Source organism: Podarcis erhardii (assembly GCF_964252035.2).
Source record: "Podarcis erhardii genome assembly, chromosome: 13".
NCBI lineage: Eukaryota > Metazoa > Chordata > Lepidosauria > Squamata > Lacertidae > Podarcis > Podarcis erhardii.
This window is the reverse complement of record NC_138502.1, coordinates 44,059,182-44,079,084: the sequence shown is the minus strand read 5'-3', so window position 1 is coordinate 44,079,084 and position 19,903 is coordinate 44,059,182. Positions and strand designations below refer to the sequence as shown.

Genomic DNA, 19,903 nt, shown 5'->3' with positions numbered 1-19,903 from the left:
AAGCCCATAGGAAATTCGTTTTGCGAAGCGCCTCCAAAATGGAAAACCCTTTCGTCTAGCGGGTTTTCCGTCTTGCGAGGCATTCGTCTTGCGGGGCACCACTGTACAGTAAGGCATCAGACATTAAAAGCTTCCCTAAACAGGGCTGCTTTCAGATGTCTTCTAGAAGTCTTGTAGTTGACATCTGGTGGAGGGTGTTCCACAGGACGGGTGCTACCCGAGAAGGCCCTCTGCCTGGCACCCTGTAATTTTGCTTCTCGCAGTGAGGGAACCACCAGAAGGCCCTTGGTGCTGGACCTCAGTGTCCAGGTAGAATGATGGGGGAGCATGCAGCTGTCCCATACAGGGACCAATCCTGCAACCTAGACATTACCATCACCACGTGCTGAGCAGCTGAGCTATCCAGGATGATCCTTGAGACCTGGGACAGCCTCACCCTGACCCCCGTAGAGGTCCAAGGTGATGTATGAATCATCATCAGAGCCCAGGGATGATGTACCTGCGCAAGTAGTCCACATGTCCCCATCCTGCGAGGAAGTGTAAGCATCATCCCTGCTCCTCTTTGCCCTCCTGGATTGCCGCCTCCGAAGAGCTTCCTTCTGGAAGAAGGCATCAGCAAGTCATCCTCTGCATGAGAGGCAAGTTCTGGAGGTGTTATGTAGTGAAGTTTCACCCTGGGCCAGCAGGGGGATACTGTATATAGTTTTCACTCAGGTCTGTAGATAGTTTTCACTCAGGTCCACATCAGTTATTTTAGGCGGGAAACTCTGGGTTGTTGTTGCTACAATGTTGACAGCCGGCTGCCTATAAAAGCAGGCCGGCTGAGCTGTTTGCTGTTCAGTTCTGTCCAGCTTGCAAGTAAAGAGCTGCTCTGGAGAAATCGCTGTGTCGTCTGCTATGTTTGCCCACAACTTAACAGGAGGCATCTGCAAAGGCCCTGCCATAGTCTGCAAAAAAACAACAACAACAAAACTAAACAATATGAGGAACCGGTGCAACCAATGCTTTGTGCACCACTTGGGGACGCTATTCAGGCCAGAATCGCTGCCAGAGGCCATCAAATTCTAGGGCAAAGCGAGCAAAGCCTTAGCATCACCTACTAGGCCCGACATAAATAATTCCAATGAAATAGCAAACTCGAGGCAGCCCACCGCCTGACCAGGTACCCCTGCTTGCCCTTTTAGAGGGAAGCACCTCCTCAAGAAACCCAAATTTCTATTTATTTCCTTTCTTTTTTTGGGGGGGGGAGCAATGATATCACAAATGGGCCCAACTACCCAGCCACAGAATAGTCCAAAAGGAGCAGTTTTTGTTTTGGTTTGTTTTGGTTTGTTTTTTGTTTTTTGTTTTTTGTTTTTTGTTTTTTGTTTTTTGTTTTTTGTTTTGTTTTGTTTTGTTTTGTTTTGTTTTGTTTTGTTTTGTTTTGTTTTGTTTTGTTTTGTTTTGTTTTGTTTTGTTTTGTTTTGTTTTGTTATAACAATGGCTAAGAGGGGGAACTGAACCTTGTCTCCCAGGACCTAGTCCTGTCCTCTAGCCACTAAGCCACAATTCCTCTCTAAAATAGGGGCAGCTACTATCAGGGCAAAACAAACTTGAAGAAAATAAACTTGTTCAGAAACAGCATAGTTAAAGAGCATACACAGAGTGCTCATAGTCATTGGAGGCACAGAGACCCTGGCTCCACTCTGTCTGCCCCAAATATACAATAGCAACTGAGCCCTGCAAGCAAAAGATTCATTCTTAGAGAGAGAATGAGTCACATGTCACAGAGACTTCACAATTTACTGCTAACTGTAGCAGGCTTAGGGCTGAATGTAGGCCTCACTGCTTCTGCTCTTAAAAATCTTTGACTCATTGCAATATTAAAGGAAGCTCAAAATGGTCTCCTGCCCAAGGCTAGATTAAAATTCGGCCAACAGCGCTGCACACACCCAAAATAAAGCCACCTTTGGGGATACTAAAAATGAAAGTGATTCCAGCTAGGCTGGGAACAGTCCCAGTGGCGTAGCGTGGGGGGTGCAGGGGGGGCCGGCCGCACCGGGCGCAACATCTGGGGTTAGGGCAAATCCACGGGTTAGGGGGCGCAAATCCACGGGTTAGGGGGCACAATTACTTGCCCCGGGTGCTGACAACCCACGCTACGCCACTGAACAGTCCTGACTAGCCCCACAATTAGCAAACAGGCAAAATGAGGGAAACCTTTCTGCAAAAGAAAGCCCTTAATGGGGGCTCTCTCCCTATGGGGAAAGACAAGCCAAGGAGGATTATGCACAGGCAGCGTTCACGGGTGCAGGGAGAATCTTCTCAAAGGGCAGGGTAAGGGGTGGGGTGGGAAATCAAAGAGGAAAAGAAAAGGGGTGGCATTAAATTAATTAAGGGACTAGAGAGGATTAAAGAGAAGGGGGAAATAAAGAAATGTAACCAGACAATGAGAAGATAACTCCACGGTCCAAATGCTCCTGGAGATCCGAAGTAAGCAGCAAAAAGAGGAAGTTCCTCGCTGTGAGCATTGTACAGTGGTGCCTCGCAAGACGAAATTAATCCGTTCCGTGAGGCTCTTCATATAGCGGTTTTTTCGTCTTGCAAAGCAAGCCCATTGACAGCTTAGCGGATTAGCGCTATTAGCGGTTTAGCGGCTTTTAGCGGATCAGCTGATAAGCGGCTTATCAGCGGATCACCTGATAAGCGGCTTAGCGGCTTAGGGAAAGGGGGGGAAAGGGGGGAACCCACAGGAACTCTCAAGACATTTCGTCTTGCGAAGCAAGCCCATAGGGAAATTTGTTTTGCGAAGCGCCTCCAAAACGGAAAACCCTTTCGTCTAGTGGGTTTTCCGTCTTGCGAGGCGTTCGTCTTGCGGAGCACCACTGTATTTAACAAATAGGGCTGTCAATCAACAAATGGCAACATCTAGATTTCCCCAGTAACAGCCTGCACCTGCTTAAAGGATGGCCAAACCATTTGCCTAGTAACAGTGAGGTATCTGAAGAAGTGTGCATGCACACGAAAGCTCATACAAAGAACTAACATAGTTGGTCTTTAAGGTGCTACTGGAAGGAATTTTTTTATTTTGTTTTGACTATGGCAGACCAACACGGCTACCTATCTGTAAGTGAGGTGTCTTGTCAGCCCCACCCGCAACCTGTGCTCTCCATGAGGGAGAACACACTTAGCAAGAGCCAAAAAGTCCAGTGACATCTGTCCCATACTGAGAATAAGAGAATAAGAGAGTGGCAGGTGATGGGATCAGGCCTTGCCATAAGCATGTCAAGCCCTGTCAGAGCTGACACTGGTCACTGCAAAACCATTTCTGTCTTCTCCTCCTCCTATTGTTTTTAAAGGACATTTTACAGTCAGGAAAAAGCTGGCCTGTTACAGGTGATCGTTGAAATGTAGCCTTATGAGGCTTTGCCCTCAGGTGGGAAAAATATTGCGCCCGGGAAAGGGAGATGGGAGTCAACAGACACTCAAGGAATAGTTTCGGAGAAAAAGCTTTATTTCTACCATCCATGAACTGGTAGAAGGAGCAAGTGTGAAAACTCACAAAAAGCCTGCACGAGTTCACAGTCATATGCACAGAGTTGCTGTTCTGATATTTGTGGATGCGGAGAAAGCCTTTGACAATATTTCCTGGACCTTTTTAAAGAAGAATCTCCATGGGATGGGGGTAGGCCAAGGTTTTGAAAACGGTATAGGCGCAATATATTCTGAACAAAAAGCAAAGTTAATTGTAAATAATGTAGTCACAGAAGAATTTAAGATAGAAAAAGGGACACGTCAGGGGTGCCCAATTTCCCCATTACTTTTTATTTCAGTCCTGGAGGTTTTGCTCAACATGATAAGAAAAGACCAGCTGGTTAAAGGGGTTCAGGTCGGAGCGAGACAATATAAATTGAGAGCATTTGCAGATGACTTGGTACTTACATTACAAGAGCCAGAATCTAGCACCAAAAGGGTTTTGGAATTAATTCAAGAGTTTGGTCAAGTGGCAGGATTTAAATTAAACAAATCAAAGACTAAGGTATTAGAGAAAAACTTAACAGTAGGGGAGAAGGAGAGGTTTCAGAATGAAACAGGTTTAACTGTGGTTAAGAGTGTAAAATATTTGGGGATTAATATGACAGCTAAAAACATGAATCTATTTAAAGATAATTATGAGAAATGTTGGAATCAAGTGAAAAAAGATCTAGAAATTTGGTCAAACTTGAAGCTTTCCTTGTCTGGTCGAATTGCAGCTATTAAGATGAATGTATTGCCTAGAATGTTATTTTTGTTCCAAACATTGCAAATTGTTGATAAGATGGAGTGTTTTAAGAGATGGCAGCGAGATATCTCTAAATTTATCTGGCAGGGCAAAAAACCCAGAATAAAATTTAAGATTTTAACTGATGCAAAGGAAAGGGGGGGATTTGCCCTGCCAGACTTGAAACTTTACTATGAATCAGCAGCTTTCTGCTGGTTGAAGGATTGGCTGCTTCTTGAGAACACAGACACCTTAGAGTTGGAAGGTTTTAATAACTTTTTTGGGTAGCATGCATATTTGTGGTATGACAAGGTTAAGGTTCATAAAGGCTTTAAAAACCATATTGTCAGGAAAGCATTGTATAATGCCTGGATTAAATATAAAGATTTGTTGGAGAATAAAACTCCAAGGTGGCTGTCACCAATGGAGGCAAAGGCATTGAAAAAACTTAATACAGAGTCTAAATGGCCAAAATATTGTGAAATCCTAGAACAGGAGGGTAATAAGTGGAAATTGCAGAGTTTTGAGAATCTAAAAGACAAAGTGCGAGATTGGCTTCACTATTATCAAATAATGGAGGTTTACAAGCTGGATAGGAAAATTGGTTTCCAGGTGGAAAAGTCAAAATTGGAAACAGAACTGTTAGAATCCACTACTAAGAATTTGTCAAAAATGTATAACTTGCTGTTGAAATGGAACACGCAAGATGAAACGGTTAAATCAGCTATGATTAAGTGGGCGCAAGATATTGGACACAATATTATGTTTGCTGACTGGGAAAAGTTGTGGACCACCGGTATGAAATTCACAGCGTGCAACGCCTTGAGAGAAAATATTATGAAAATGATTTATAGGTGGATCATGACCCCAGTCAAGCTTGCTAAAATTTACCACTTATCAGATAATAAATGTTGGAAGTGTAAAGAAAATGAAGGTTCATTCTTTCACCTCTGGTGGACGTGCCAAAGGATCAAGGCTTTCTGGGAAATGATATATAATGAAATGAAAAAGGTATTTAAATATACCTTCTTGAAGAAACCAGAGGCCTTTCTCCTGGGGATGGTTAGCCATGTGGTGTTAAAGAAGGATAGAACTTTGTTTCTGTATGCCACAACAGCAGCAAGAATCCTTACTGCCAAGTATTGGAAGACACCAGATCTACCCACTCTGGAAGAATGGCAGATGAAAATGACAGACTATATGGGACTGGCAGAGATGACGGGAAGAATCCGGGACCAGGAGAAGGAGACAGTGGAAGAAGATTGGAAGAAATTTAAAGACTACCTTAATAAATACTATAAGATTAGTGAATGTTAGATTGACAGGGGTTTAAAAATAATGTGGTTTTCAGAGACCTTGATTAAGAAAGGGAATGGAATTAGTAAAAAACTTTTGGGAAACAAGGGAATGGATTTGCTGATTGGATAATGAAATTAGAATACAAAACGGGGAGGTATGAGGAAGTCGGGGAAAATAGGTTGAGAAAATTAAGGTTTGAAATTATACTTGTTGTTTTGTTTGTTTGTTTTGTTTTTATTGTTGCTGTTTGTATTTGTGTGTTTTTATTGGAAATGTTAATAAATATTATTTTTTAAAAAAGAGAGAGAGCCAAGGGGTCAAGGAGCCCTGGTGGTTCAGCTTGTCCAAGATATTGCAACTGAGTGAGATAAGATTCAAGGACTTCCGGGTTAGCGCCATCGGCAAATGGCGGAGTTCCTCCGATTGGAGGAACGGGCTCCGTGGAAACTGGGTCTTCTCACCGTGGCGAAGATCTCAAAGTAGCTGTTCTATTACAAAGGAATTTCAGAAATAGACTGGAAAGAGAAGCTGCTGAATTGCAACTTATCACCAAACTTAAAACTATGGAGAGACCTGGTTTGAACAAAGACATTGGATTCTTATCTCATTATACATGACAAAGCCATTTTTCACCTTCTCACCCCTTGCTTTTTCCTGTTAGACCTATTGCAGTCGTTAAGAGTCGTCAACAGGCTCATCGCAGCTATCTGCCAATCACCCATTCCCACCACCCTTCTGAGTAATACCCCTCCCCACCTTCTCACTATATAGAAAGGTCTGGTGACTTCTGTTTCAGTGTATCTGAAGAAGTGTGCATGCACACGAAAGCTAATACCTAGAACTAACTCAGTTGGTCTTTAAGGTGCTACTGGAAGGAATTTTTTTATTTTGTTTTGACCATGGCAGACCAACACGGCTACCTATCTGTAACTGGAATAATGGGGGGAGAAGAAGAAGAAAAACCCCAATTTAAAATATGGGTTAAAATACAATTTAAAATGCAGCCTCATTTTAATAGTAGCCCATAGATCAAAACCATAAGGGGAGGGAAACATAAGGCTCAGACTGAGTCCAAACCAAAGGCCAGGCAGAACAGCTCTGTCTTGCAGGCCCTGAGGAAAGATGTCAAGTCCCACAGGGCCCTAGTCTCTTGTGACAGAGCGTTCCACCAAGTCAGGGCCAATACTGAAAAGGCCCTGGCCCTAGTTGAGACCAATCTAACCACCTTGCGACCTGGGACCTCCAAAATGTTGTCATTTGTGGACCTTAAGGACTGTTATGTTTGTTTTTAAAATCTATGAATCCCCTTTCAGACAAGCTTGTTTTTATCAAAATAGAAGCACAATAGAAAAAAATATTATGAAGACCTCTAGAAAAGTTTAAAAACAGTAAGAACTTTTATAGCCGGGGAGAATTTTTTAAAAAGGAATTTGGCTGGAGCAAAACATGCGAGCATGTTGGTGCCAGGTGAGTCTGCCGGGGGTTGCCACCAACAACAAAGCTTTGGTCAGCCCCCTGCCCCCTGCAACCCGACTTCATTTGATAGAAGCACTCAGAAGAGATCTTCTGAAACATACCTCAATATATGGGCATGCTAACAGGGTGAGCCTAGGGCCTGCCGATCGGAACGTCAGCAGTTCAAATCCCCGTGACGGGGTGAGCTCCCATTGCTGGGTCCCAGCTCCTGCCAACCTAGCAGTTCGAAAGCATGTCAAGTGCAAGTAGATAAATAGGTACCGCTCCAGCGGGAAGGTAAACGGCGTTTCCGTGCGCTGCTCTGGTTTCGTCAGAAGCGGATTAGTCATGCTGGCCACATGACCTGGAAAAACTTTCTGCGGACAAACACTGGCTCCCTCAGCCAGTAAAGCAAGATGAGCGCCACAACCCCAGAGTCATTCACGACTGGACTTAACTGTCAGGGGTCCTTTACCTTTTTAAAAAAATAGGGTGAAGGTATTCCTTCAGGTTCCCAGGTACCAAACAGCATAGGGCTTTTAAGGTAAGCACCAGCCCCTTGAACTCAGAAACAGACCAGAAGATCTTCAAGCACCTGGAAGGTGTCTTCCCAGTGACTGGTCTCAGTTAGCAGCCAAGGGCCGTGTTGCGAATCAGATGCAGTGCTCAAGCAGTCTTCAAAGGAAGCCCAACACTGTGCAGTAGTCAGTCCTGACAGTTGCCAGAGCATGGGTGACTGTGGCTAGCCTTGCCTAAAATAGTTTGGTGCACCAGTCTGACCTGATGAAAGGTGCTCCTCGCCATAGAGGCTACCTGGGTCTCAGGTGATAAAGCCAGATTTAGGACATCCTTCCCCAAACTGGTGTGCTCCAGATGTGTTGCTGAACTTCCAAAGATCCAGTCAGCTTGGCCAGTCGTCAGAGAATAATACTAATAATACTGATGCCAATACTGCTACAGTACTAATAGCCTTATTAGTGTGGATTTTAGGAAATAGAAATTGAATATTCAGCCACTCATTATTGAGGTGAAGTGTGTGGAACAGGTCTCGGTGTTTCAATTTCTGGGAATGGAGTTGAGAGATGACCTAACAGCAAAGACCTGATGAAGAGAGCACAGCAGAGGCTATATTTTCTGAGAATCCTTTGGAAAAAAAATCTCTCAAAGGACCTGTTGATGGCATTTGACCATTGTACTGTTGAGAGTGTATTAACTTATGGTCTCTGTGTGTGGTTTGGGAGCTGCACGGTTAGGGGAAAAACAATGCTGTCTATGGTTGTAAAGACTGTGGAGAGAATAATTGGGTGCACTCTTCCCACCTTGGATCAAATCTATGCTTCCAGGTGCCATAAGAAAGCTGCAGAGATAGCGCAGGATAGTGCACACCCCAGAAATGATCTTTTTCAGCTTCTGCCTTCTGGAAGAAGGAACAGAGTTATAAAGACCAGGACTAGCCGCCTAAGAAACAGTTTCTATCCAAAAGCGATTTTGGTTTTAAACGCAGTGTAAGGTAGTTTCTATGGGAGTATATTGTATTTAATTATGGGGTATCAGAGTTTTAGGGGGCTAAACAGGCTGGGATAGCTGGGATAGCAGGCTTGTTGGTTTTGAATGTCTGATGTAGATTTTTTCAATTTCGTTGTTCTGTATAGGACAATGACAATAAAGATTATTGTATCGTATTAACGCCAGGGACACGGGTGGCGCTGTGGGTTAAACCACAGAGCCTAGGACTTGCCGATCAGAAGGTCTGTTGTGCGAATCCCCGCGACGGGGTGAGCTCCCATTGCTCGGTCCCTGCTCCTGCCAACCTAGCAATTTGAAAGCATGTCAAAGTGCAAGTAGATAAATAGGTACTGCTCCAGCGGGAAGGTAAACGGCATTTCCATGCGCTGCTCTGGTTCGCCAGAAGCGGCTTAGTCATGCTGGCCACATGACCTGGAAGCTGTACGCTGGCTCCCTTGGCCAATAAAGCGAGATGAGCGCCACAACTCCAGAGTCGGCCACGACTGGACCTAATGGTCAGGAGTCCCTTTACCCTTTACCTTTACCTTAGGCTTAATGCCAAAATGGGGATAATGGCTGTTAATAGTTCAACATCATGGTACCAGCTTGAGGAAGGGGGTTCTGAAACACTGAGCCCTAGGCAGTGGCTCTGATCCTACAGTTGGAGTACAGTCCTGTCGAGAACAGATTGAATACCATCTCCCTGAGCAGGAGCAGAAGAATTGCCTCCCCACATAACTGCCACCTTGCTGGGATTAAGGCCACTGGCGTACGAAGGGGGGACAGGGGAGTGCGCTGCACCGGGTACCATTTGGGGGAAGGGTGCCATCGCGACCGCCCCCGAGACGCATACCGCTCGCCACACGCTCCTGGGACGCATGCCACACGCCGCACAACCCCGGGACGCATGCCACGCCTCCACAGCACATGCCACGCCCCCGGGACGCGTGTCAGCCACGCCCCCATCTGTTTTCCGCTCTGGGGGGTGCAGCATGTTGCTCCGCCACTGATTAAGGCCCCATGTACATTTTACATTTACCTTAACAGCATCATCTTTTAAAATTTTAAATAGTTCAGCTGGAATATCATCACTTCCACTCGCCTTGTTATTAGCAGTGCTTTCTAAGGCCCATTTGACTTCACTCTCCAGGATGTCTGACTCAAGGTCAGCAACCACACTACCTGGGGTATACGAGACATCCATTTCTTTCTTGTATAGTTCCTCTGTGTATTCTTGCCACCTCTTCTTGATGTCTTCTGCTTCTGTTAGGTCCTTACCGCTTTTGTCCTTTATTATGGTAATCTTTGTACGAAATGTCCCTTTCATATCTCCAATTTTCTTGAACAGATCTCTCGTTCTTCCCATTCTGTTGTTTTCCTCTATTTCTTTGCATTGCTTGTTTAAGAAGGCCTTCTTGTCTCTCCTTGCTATTTTTTGGAAATCTGCATTCAATTTCCTGTGTCTTTCACTATCTCCCTCGCATTTTGCTTGCCTTCTCTTCTCCGCTATTTGTAAGGCCTCATTGGACAGCCACTTTGCTTTCTTGCATTTCCTTTTCATTGGGATGGTTTTTGTTGCTGCCTCCTGTATAATGTTGCAAGCCTCCATCCATAGTTCTTCAGGCACTCTGTCCACCAAATCTAAATCCTTAAACCTGTTCCTCACTTCCACTGTGTATTCATAAGGGATTTGACTTAGATTGTATCTTACCGGCCCAGTGGTTTTTCCTACTTTCTTCAGTTTAAGCTTGAATTTTGCTATAAGAAGCTGATGATCTGAGCCACAGTCCATTCCAGGTCTTGTTTTTGCTGACTGTATAGAGCTTCTCCATCTTTGGCTGCAGAGAATATAATCAATCTGATTTCGATGCTGCCCATCAGGTGATGTCCATGTGTAGAGTCGTCTCTTGTGTTGTTGGAAAAGAGTGTTTGTGATGACCAGCTTGTTCTCTTGGCAGAACTCTATTAGCCTTTGCCCTGCTTCGTTTTGAACTCCAAGGCCAAACTTGCCAGTTGTTCCTTTTATCTCTTGACTCCCTACTTTAGCATTCCAATCCCCTATAATGAGAAGAATATCCTTCTTTGGTGTCAATTCTATAAGGTGTTGTAAGTCTTCATAGAACTGGTCAATTTCAGTTTCTTCAGCACCAGTGGTTGGTGCATAAACTTGGATTACTGTGATGTTAAAAGGTCTGCCTAGGAGGAAAAATGGGGGGGGGGGGGAATAAGGATGATATGTTTTTGGATGATATGTTTTGTTTTAATTTTGAATTTAAAAAGTTGTTGTTTTTTAAAGGAAATATACCCTCTAACTGTGCACCATGGCAACCAACCAACAAATTCTCACCCGTTCAGTGGAAAAAGGGATGTAGTAATCACAGGCAGCCATATTTGCTGGGACTTGAAAAGTCGTTTCAGAGCATGTAGAAGTTAGAAGAAGAAGAAGAAGGAGAAGGAGAAGAGGAGGAGGAGGAGTTTGGATTTGATATCCCGCTTTATCACTACCCAAAGGAGTCTCAAAGCAGCTAACATTCTCCTTTCCCTTTCTCCCTGACAACAAACACTCTGTGAGGTGAGTGGGGCTGAGAGACTTCAGAGAAGTGTGACTGGCCCAAGGTCACCCAGCAGCTGCATGTGGAGGAGCAGGGAAGCGAACCCGGTTCACCAGATTACGAGTCTACTGCTCTTAACCACTACACCACACTGGCTCCCTAAGATCTTTTACCAACCACACCTACGGTTACCGTCATATTGATTCCTTACGGTTGATTCATTATGCCTTAGGATCGATAGCAAGCAGCAACCTGCCCTCTCCCCTCAACCCACCGCCCCATTAAGTATTATAATTAATCTGATTTTGCTTGATTTCCATTGATTGCAACCCTGAAAACAAGAAGCAGAGGGAGGCACATTGCTTTTCAAGATAATGCGTTTATTTCTGCATTTATATCATTTCCCAAGGTTAATGTGATATCAGTAAGAGAAAAAAGGACATGGAAGAAGTTACAGACTGCAGAGAAAGGACATGCAATATGAGATATTTCCTACAGTCATAATACTAGGGGGATTTCTGGTATGGATGGTAAACAGGGGAATGACCATAAATGACCAGTAAAAGAAGAGCCTGCTTTATAGAGGGGCCTATCCGGAAAGCTCAGACCTCCTAAAACTCTTCACAAGAGGACTGGACAACGTTTTGTGCGTCACTTCACAACTGTATAGTTCGTGGGCGTTGAAATCTGATGTAGGGAGTGTCAGGGTGCTGCTCAGCTTATAGGTGTTGTCTGTATCTGACGCTGGGGGGCTGGTTTGGACGCCCTCAGTGACTGGAGTGCCGTCCACTTTCCAGGCCACGGTCAGGCTGCTCGGGTAGAACGTGCTGACCAGGCACACGGCAGTGGCTGAATCCGTTTCAAGTTGCTCCGGCGAAGGTGGGAAAATGAGTGCCGATGGGGTGGAATCTTCTCTTCCTGCGTAAACAAACAAGAACACGGAATATGGCATCATTCAGGTGTACCAGAGGGCCAGTGAAAGACCACAGTGCTAGTTCAAAACATTTTGCTGCAAATGGCGCCGCTGCCACAAAAATTGTGAAGGTACCAAGTGCCTGAGGCAACGCAAATCCACAAGTTTCCCCTCTACTTCTTCAAACCCCCCCCCCAATAAAGTAAGTGAAGTATTTGCTGCTGTTTCATGACACCCCCCAGTTGGCACCTTGATCAGACCAGAAAGGCAAATTGCATTCAGGCTCAGATTTGCCAACATCATCATCATCATCATCATCATCATCATCATTACTGCTTCCCCCACACATTTAGCGTCTCCACCCCATCATTCTACCCAGACACTGAGGTCCAGCTCCGAGGGCCTTCTGGCGGTTCCCTCGCTGCGAGAAGCCAAGTCACAGGGAACCAGGCAGAGGGCCTTCTTGGTGGTGGCCCCTGCCCTGTGGAACGCCCTCCCACCAGATGTCAAAGAGAACAACAACTACCAAACTTTTAAAAGACATCTGAAGGCAGCCCTGTTTAGGGAAGCTTTTAATGTTTAAAAGACTTTTATATTATAATATTCTGTTGGAAGCCACCCAGAGTGGCTGGGGAAACCCAGCCAGATGGGTGGGGTATTTACTATTATTACTATTATTATTATTATTATTATTATTATTATTATTATTATCATTTAGGAGCAGCCCAACATTCAGAAACTGATTGGAGGTATAATGCTTTTATCCTTGCTGATGATGTTTGCAGATTAAACAGCTGTTAAAGGTACAGAAAAGACTTCAAGCCGCAACCCTACGTCCCATTATCTGGAAGTGAACCCTGCTGAATTGAGAATGTCTCATTGCCGTGCAAACATGGACACGGTTGTTCTGAAAACCATAGAAATTCAAAATCCCACGGTGTTTGTACTTCAGGAAAGTACAATTTGGGCTCAGCAGACCCTCAGACAAGACGCAGTAGCTGTGCAGAGAACTGATCTAAAGTTTGGCAGGTGTCGTTGTGAAAGAAATAGTTCAACACATTTTTAAAGTGAACGTTTTCCTAGTTGTATCTTTCAGTCTTTACTGAGTAAAGTTAAAACAGGAGAAAAGACTCCACAGGCCAATTTTCATATCTGGGTGCTGCAAAGGGCATTACAGCCCTGTCCTAATGTGGGGCGGCAGGGACAGAGAATTTGAGCTCGTGGGGAGAACAGATACAGAAAGCTGCAAAATTAGAAATATTCTGCATTGCTTTGGCTTGGATAATTTGTGTGTGGTGCATTGTTATAGATTTGGCTAGAGTGTAAGCGCAGATATTTCTTTACTTCTTCGTACATGGTTCTTACATTTTGTATCCTATAGATGAAATGTGCTGTTTAAACCCTTCGCTAAGCACCAATACATGAATCACATAGGAGAGTTAACTTCTATATTCCATCATAAAACTTACGTTTTTACCATATTTTACATTGTTTCTCCTTTCTTGATTACTTCAGAAATGCCCAAGTAACAATGGCCCAAACCAGTAAAATATGAAGTCCCCCAATTAATTTCAACGGCAAATAATTAAGCATTCAGTGGGCTTAACACTGATCAGCTTGTGCTCTAAGTTTCGTAAAGGACATACATTTCATTTTACTTGCTGTAACTGATCTGTGCAAAGTATTGCGCCATCAGATTGGTAGGGACAAAATAAATACTATACAGTGGTACCTCGGGTTACATATGCTTCAGGTTACATACGCTTCAGGTTACAGACTCCACTAACTCAGAAATAGTGCTTCCGGTTAAGAACTTTGATTCAGGATGAGAACAGAAATCGTGCTCTGGCGACGTGGCAGCAGCATTTAGCCCCATTAGCTAAAGTGGTGCTGCAGGTTAAGAACAGTTTCAGGTTAAGTACGGACCTCCAGAATGAATTAAGTACTTAACCCGAGGTACCACTGTATTCACTTTGAAAATAGCCTTGAAATTTCACTCTTTTTCTTTCCCCCCTAACTTTCCTTACTGCAGAATTCTGTCTCTGCTATAAATTAATAGCATCTTCAATCCCATCTTCAATAGCCTTCAATCTCTGTCTTTGACAGAGCGCATTGACAAAATTCCTGCTTCTTTTTATTTTTTTAGGTTCCACTTGACTTATCTATGATAGAACAGATTTTGATTTATCAATGTATTTGTTGATCAATCAATACATTTGCACAGCACCATCAATATGCATGGTACGCCACAGCCAAAAGAAGGGAAAAGGGGTTTTGCTGTGCCATTTGGGCAAAGGTCCTCCAATTACGGTAGTCTATAGAGCTATATCTATATCTATTTCTAACATAGGTTTTTGCAGAACAGTCAGACTAAAATCCCTGTGAAAATCAATGATAGAGTATTTCTGGCATCTTAGTTACAATGCTAGACTTAACTACAGACAAATAGGATTTCACCTAGAAATACCTGTATTTTCAAATTAATGTATTCTCAAATTAATGAGTCCAGAAATCATCTGTTGTGTTCTTGCTACTTTATCAAGTGCATAAATCACTGTTCACTGCTCCAAAGGGATTCCTTTCCATTCATTCAGATGAATGTGTGCTATATTGATACCCAATGGTGCCATACAACCCAATCCTATGCAGGTTTAATTGAATCCCCCCCCAATAAGTTTACATATGATGGCAGGTTTGGTTCTATGCAGTCAAGCCAGGAGTTACCTAACTTTTATCACCCAGCCATCCATTGGGACTTAAGGGTACCAAAATATTCCAAATAGTGCCCATTTACATTGAAATAAATTCCCCTGAAATGAACTGGGCTGGTTTCCAAGCGCTTGATAGTGCAAAAAAAAAAACCATTCCCTGCCCACTGTAATTTATTTCAAATAAAGTGCTTTCTATGAGGGTTACATGTTTTTATTAGCAACTGATGAACACCCAGTGTAAAAACCTGGTAAAGTGTAGAAAGGAGAATTTTGTTTCAACTGAATATTCAGTTCTTTTTTTCTGCACTTCTCTGTCTGTGACCTGGTTTCTTCAAAAGTTGTCAGCAATTAGCAGTTTTTTAAAACAGTAAGTCTGAATTGTTATTGGTTTGTCTAGAGGCAACCCAATTTAGCTTCTGGGATGACCCCCTACGTTCTGAAAACCTTTAAACTGTTTCTTTAAATTGGCTCTCCTTTGGAAATCACTTAGTTTATACCAAATTAAACCAGTTAGAGATGTTATTCCCATCTTTACTGCAGCTTTGGCTAGAAATTCTGCTAGCATCAATTTCATGCAGAGCTCAAGACATTGTGGGGAAAGAGGCAGAGGTGACACAAGGGAACAATAAAATGCATACTCTTTTATCTCCCGTATGGTCCCATTGCTGAGAGTGAATCGCAGCATTTTCCCGCACGCTGAAGTTTTTTACTGACCACCCAGCAGAGCTCTTAGCAGCTTCAGTTAGGAAAAAATACAATCCCAAACCCTACCTCAGTTTTCTGTCATCATCGTCCATTCCCCAGCTTGTGTAGTTTTTCTCCCAATGCCCAGATGCTTCCCAACACACAACAAAAATGAAAATATAGATTTCTGACACACTGTACCCCAAAGCAACAGAGAGAGAAAACAGACTTACGCCTGATTTCTAAATTGGTCCCGTCACCAAAAATGAGAGGAAAACTGTAGTTTTGGATACAGTAATAGTCTGCTTCATGTAGGAATGAAAATCACGACAGACGAGTAGTGGGTGTCACGAGAGGCGTCTGCCGGGAAAAGTCCCGGGAACTCTCTTTTATTGAATATTACAAACATTGCCACAGGTGTGCTTGTGGCTGATTGGTTGATACAAACACAAAGAAACTTAATGCTGATTGGTTAACATACATACAAGGCGGGAATTACATGTGAGGGGTGGGAATTACATGTGAACATTAATCACCGGTAGATTAAAGGCTGGGAAACGAGGTTGGGACTAGACAAGCATGAAACCTCCTAATTAATAATAACTAAAGATTAACATAGCTATAGATGTGGTCAGCTATGCATGGAGTACAAGTCATCATGAACTTAAAGTGAACTGAGCGATGAGAGAATGTCTTGGTGTTTGGAACAGGTTCGTACAGTGTGTGCAGAAACAGAGAAAAGATTATAAGCGAGACTTCCCAGAATGCAAGAGAAAAGAAGCAATGCTTCCCATAAGGCCACAATTATGTGCAGAGGGAAAGCATATGTGCAGAAGGAAAACTTCCCTTTATCTCCCCCTTTCTTTTCTTTTTTGCGAGGCGTACTGGGTAAGGCAAAAATATTTCGGGATTAGTGGTGTGCCAGCAAATGCCCAAAATAAGTTCGCCAGGGAGGATGGGACAGAAGATACTACGAGATACGTGGTTTGCCAGCGCATGCTCGAAATAAATCTGCCCATTTCTCCCCTTTGGTTTACTGTTGGTGTTGCCATTTCGCAAAATAAGCAGCAAGGATTTTATTGGGTGGCTGAGGGGGAGAGAGAAGCCGAGAGAAAAGACTTATGAGGCCAGGAATGCATTGGAGGAAGCAGCAAAACAAAATTAATATACATATAATAACAATGGCATATTGAAAAAGACTACGAAGCCAAGTAAAGTTTGGCAGCCAAGCGGTAAGCCACTGGGTGAAAGAATCCCAGAGGCCGGAGAATTCAACATCTTGTTTAATGTGGTGTGTAAGATTTTGCAAATGAGAGATTTGTTTTTGGATAGCCTTAGAATTATCAGTGATATTAAAGCAGCACATGTTTTCCACTTGTTCGCATCCGTAATGATGAAGCATCAACAGATAATCGACAGCAGCGCGATTCTGCAGGAGGCCATGCCGGAGTTCACTCTGCTCCTTATTCAAAAGATGAAGGGCTTGTGAAGTAAAATTCAAAGCTTTTGCTGCGGAGCAAGCTAAAGAGTTAATATTTCTGCTATTCCGGACAGCCAATCCAGGGACTCCTAAGAGAGAGACAGCTAAAGAAATATATTCAGATCTGCTAGGGAGAGAGACGGAATCATCGCAATCGTTATTCAATTCTATAGCACGTCGATATCGAGATCGGGATAAATGATGCTTTTTGGGTAAAATGATGGACAAACGGCTTAAACAGCAGGGTGTACCGTGGCTAATGTTTGCTGGAATATAATTAAACGTATAGCCAGGACACGACCAGAACCAGCCTTCAGGCAGCTCTGTATATTTATATATATATGAGATATTTACATAATTAGAGCAATTAAAATTATCCTTGCCCATTTTCACACAGTTGGTTTTTGTGCAATTCACCATACGGGCACAAGTAACATTAAAGGAAGCCACGTATGGGGTCATGGAATTGGCTGCGTGGAGGAATGATGCAAAACTTTAACAGCAGCTGCCAGCTCAGAATGCTGGGCAAACTTCTGTGGAAGAATGTAGAGGCTGTGCCATTTATCATTTTGTTGCCATGCAACGACCCCCCTGGAGGGGGCTCCATTAGTAAACACAGTAAGGGCATCCAACGGGACAGGGCTACTGCACTATGCTTAAATTCACTTTCAAAAACTACATATTGAACAGCAAATAAAAGCATTTGGTTGGCTGCCAAATTTGGATTGGCTCCGGCAAGCAAGGACATGGCATGGCTCTGGTTGCCAATTTCCGCACAGGAAATCATCTGAGCCCGATCGTATTTAGGACGGTTAATGATTGACTGCAAAGCCTTCTTACAGTCGGTGTTTGCAATTTCAAAAGCCAATTTTTTCATCTGTTCATTCTGGGCGGTAGTATTATCAACCTGCCTGGTCACTGCTTCTTTCAATCTATCTATAAATTGGTGGTAGGGTTCCGAATGTTGTTGTTTAATATTAACAAAGGAGCTAATAGGGAAAGCAGAAGGCAATTCCCCAGCCCACACAGATTCCTCCTCTAAGGACAGAATTCCTTTCTGCCTAGCCAGAGAAATTGAGGTGCGCACAGCTCCTGTAGGAGAGCACGCGGGGGTTGTGGCAGGCAAAGCAGGCAAAGGAGGAAGGGGAGGGGTGGATGGGTTTGTGGGCTGAGGTGTAGGGAGGGGTTGGCAAGGCTGCAATGGAGGCAAAAGCTTGGGATAAGGAGGGGGGGGGATTGTCTGCTACAGCCAGAAGGGCAGGGGCCGAAGGAGACGCCTGGTGGACCTGGGGTCCTAATTTAGCAACGGCAGCTGCACATTTCTGCCAGGTGAGCAGACAATGAATTGAAGCCCTCGGTTCTGCAAAGAGGGTCTTCCCGATCTTTTGCCAAGTCTCCACCTCCAGAGAGCCCTTCTCGGGGTAGGAAGAATATTGGCAATTGATCTCCAAAAGTAATTGTTCAATTTCTTTTAAGGAAATTTGAACACCCACAACCCGTTGCCTAACTAAAGAAAAAAGTTCCTTGGCATGCTCTTTCTGCATCCGAGTCAAATCGCCCCCCATACTCACGAAGTAGCGCGCTGAGACTTTTCCAGTCGAGTGAAGTACAGGGGCTAGGCTGCATAAGGGATCTGGCACGTCGGGGGTCACCAGATGTAGGAATGAAAATCACGACAGACGAGTAGTGGGTGTCACGAGAGGCGTCTGCCGGGAAAAGTCCCGGGAACTCTCTTTTATTGAATATTACAAACATTGCCACAGGTGTGCTTGTGGCTGATTGGTTGATACAAACACAAAGAAACTTAATGCTGATTGGTTAACATACATACAAGGCGGGAATTACATGTGAGGGGTGGGAATTACATGTGAACATTAATCACCGGTAGATTAAAGGCTGGGAAACGAGGTTGGGACTAGACAAGCATGAAACCTCCTAATTAATAATAACTAAAGATTAACATAGCTATAGATGTGGTCAGCTATGCATGGAGTACAAGTCATCATGAACTTAAAGTGAACTGAGCGATGAGAGAATGTCTTGGTGTTTGGAACAGGTTCGTACAGTGTGTGCAGAAACAGAGAAAAGATTATAAGCGAGACTTCCCAGAATGCAAGAGAAAAGAAGCAATGCTTCCCATAAGGCCACAATTATGTGCAGAGGGAAAGCATATGTGCAGAAGGAAAACTTCCCTTTAGCTTCATCCTCGGCACGGACGTCGCTGATGGTGAAGGAGAAGTCAGTGTTACTGTAGGTACCACTGAAGCGATCTGGGGTACCTTCAAAATGGCTCGTAGCATTATGAATAAGTAGCTTGGGTCTCTGTCCTGGTTTAAACTGATATAAGGCCATATCATCACTCACGGAAGAGGAAGCATTGCACTGGATGGACACTCTGTCCCCAAGATTCGCCTGTAAAGAAGCTGGGGTCTGGGTGACGACACTCTGCCCTCTGGCTTCTGGGAGGAGAGGAGAAAAAAAGAACAATAGGTTACTGAATCCGTAACGCCTGCCGGAGAAATTTGCAAGGAATGACATCTCTGTGAAAAATTACCCTCAAAGAAACTCAAGATGAGCCAAATCAGACAAATCTGTAGCATGATGCTGCCGTTGGCGGAACTCTTGCCTCCCAGGTACTATCACCACCAAGCAGCCCAGCTTCCGAATGATGGGGATAAAATTGGGGGAGTTATTAAGTGCCAGGGATGGAAATCTATGCAAATGATCTAGACGGCAGACTTACTCAGAAGATCTCACGTCATGAATTACAAGATACGGTTGGGGTTTTTTTTCAACAAGTAGTTATTACCTAGGGATCTTTTCAGTCCCAGCTTTCCACATTACAGTTTTCTTTTTTTTGTTTGTTTGTTTGTTAGAGCGTTTATTAATTTTCCAATAAAAAACATCCAATTAACATATCAAATCATAATCCAATAAAAATAATAAAATAAAATAAAATAAGATCAAATTGTCTTCCGAATTGTAATTTTGGTTTTATGACTTCCCACAGTCTGAACCTCAAAGCGTATCAATATCTTAGTCCTGCCTCTCACCATATTTTCA

At 43.7% G+C, this 19,903-nt stretch overlaps 1 long non-coding RNA gene across 1 annotated transcript; it reads right to left on the bottom strand.

The window, feature by feature from the left end:
• Window positions 1-11,411: 11,411 nt before the first annotated feature.
• On the bottom strand, window positions 11,412-15,669 carry LOC309326683. The gene is made up of 2 exons (XR_014150358.1): window positions 15,594-15,669; window positions 11,412-11,970 (listed from the first exon to the last, which is right to left on the bottom strand). It is a non-coding gene; the product is annotated as an uncharacterized lncRNA (long non-coding RNA).
• Between the last annotated feature and the right edge of the window lie 4,234 nt (window positions 15,670-19,903).